Source organism: Mirounga leonina, unplaced genomic scaffold (assembly GCF_011800145.1).
Source record: "Mirounga leonina isolate KUSES-001 unplaced genomic scaffold, KU_Mleo_1.0 Mir_101609, whole genome shotgun sequence".
Classification (NCBI taxonomy): Eukaryota; Metazoa; Chordata; class Mammalia; order Carnivora; family Phocidae; genus Mirounga; species Mirounga leonina.
In genome coordinates, this window is record NW_023270164.1 from 6,130,816 (window position 1) to 6,132,961 (window position 2,146).

Consider the following 2,146-nt stretch of genomic DNA (forward strand, 5'->3'; position numbering starts at 1 on the left):
TCCTGATGTACTTGAGACCATTCTTAATTTTCTGAGATTCTTCCAGATTATTTGAGGCCCTTTATGACATATTTGAAACTTTTCATATCTTGCTTGGGACTTTTTCTGATGTGTTTGACCCTCTTCTGACTATTCAAACTATTCCTTTCTGTTTTAGACACTTCCTTATTATTTAGTACCCTTCTTAACTTAGTTGAGACTCTTCAAGAAGTATTTGATATTTTTCTTGACTTGTTTGAGACTCCTTCTGACATATTTGAGACAATTTCTGACTTGCCTGAGACCCTTCCTGAGGTGTCTAAGACTCCTCCTTACTATTTGAGAGTTTTCCAGTCTGAGACACTTTTTGACATGTTTGAGATCCTTCCTTCTTTTTTTGTCACAAATAAGACTTTTTATTTGTCACCATTAAAAGCCTGAATTTTAAACAGATTTTCAGACTGGTGGCTCATATTCATCAGCTTGTTCAACTTTAGCACCTGCCTCATTCCCAGTAGTTTTTTCAAGACTACTACCATCACCATGAAACTCCCTGAGTTTTCCCAATTCAAACTTGGGCTTCTTCATTTTTACTTTTCTAACAAAGATGCCAGGGAGTGGATAAATACACTAGCAAACATTTTCTCTGTCTTTTCCAATACTGTCTGCAATCAATTTATTGGCCACTGCTTTTAGGTCATTTGTCTGCACCTCTAGGGTCATGATTTACATTATCTTCTGGATTTGGCAAACATGTTGGTGCTAGGTGTAAGAGCTGTTCCAAATCTGATTGTTGCAATTTTTAGTAAAACCAACACAGAGTAGATGAAGCAAATAACCTTTGGTAGTCTTGACATTAAAATGAGCTTCAATCATGGGCTGCCATTTTTTGACTATGGAGCACATTTTGCACAGATAAGATCCATGCCATGGAAGTAAGTCAGGCAGTCTTTGCCCTGAATATCCTCAGTAGTTAGCGTTAATTTTCTACGTGCAACTTAATCATTCTGCAGATCACCAAGGTTCACTTCAAAAACACTAACCTTGGGCGCCTGGGTGGCTCAGTTGGTTAAGCGACTGCCTTCGGCTCAGGTCATGATCCCGGAGTCCTGGGATCGAGTCCCGCATCGGGCTCCCTGCTCAGCAGGGAGTCTGCTTCTCCCTCTGCCCCTCCCCCCTCTCATGTTCTCTCTATCTCATTCTCTCTCTCAAATAAATAAAAATCTTTAAAAAAAAAACAAAAAACACTAACCTTGAGGCCAACAGATGCAATTTTGGTCCCTTGAGTTCTTGTCATGAGTGTTTTTCCAATATTTATTATTAATTGAACATAGCTGGTGCTTTCACATCATACCAATCTTTCTTAGAAATTGGATCACTTTCTTCTTGGCTCCTTCTTTGCTGCCTTTTATAAAGCACTTGATCTTGCCAACTGCCATGGTTCTGCTTAGAACACTTCCTTCTTTTTCTGAGACTCTGACTTCTCATCTTGACATGTTTTTGACCCTTTCCTACCTATTTCAGAAAGTTTACCTGACTTATTTGACCCTCTTCCTGACATGAATGTCTTCCTGACCTATTTGAGACCCATCCTTATATACATAAGGACATTGAGACTTTTTCTGGCATCTTTGAGACCCTTTTTGTTTTGTTTGAGACTCTTTCTGATAACACTGAGACCCTTTCTAACTTCGTTGAGACCCTTGCTGATATGTTTGCAACCTTTTCTGGTGTTTTTAAGACCCATTGTGTTGTATTTGAGTCCCTTCTTGATTTACTTCCAAGTGCCGAATCAGTCCCTGAAGCAGTCTTAAGAGGAAACAAAAAGACCTTTAGCCTCAGACTTGAAAGGACTTTTCTTAAAGCATTTAGTCAAAAAAAGTCTATAACCATATATCAAGAAAAATCCATCAATGCTTTTTCCAACCCTCAACTGCAAATGGACAATGGGAACTTTTATTGGTCATTTTTCTAGGCTTTTAGTGAAAATTTTCTTTTTTAAAAAAGATTTTATTTATTTATTTGACAGAGAGAGAGAAGAGAGCACAAGCAGGGGGAGCAGCAGAGGGAGAGGGAGAAGCAGGCTCCCTGCTGAGCAGACACTTAACTGATTGCACCACCCAGGCCCCCCTAATGAAAATTTTCTGTAATTCTGCTTAAGTATTGG

General features: G+C 39.0%; 1 pseudogene; it reads right to left on the reverse strand.

Annotated features, from left to right (window-relative positions):
* Positions 1 to 423: 423 nt before the first annotated feature.
* On the reverse strand, positions 424 to 1,418 carry LOC118009320 (annotated as a pseudogene).
* Between the last annotated feature and the right edge of the window lie 728 nt (positions 1,419 to 2,146).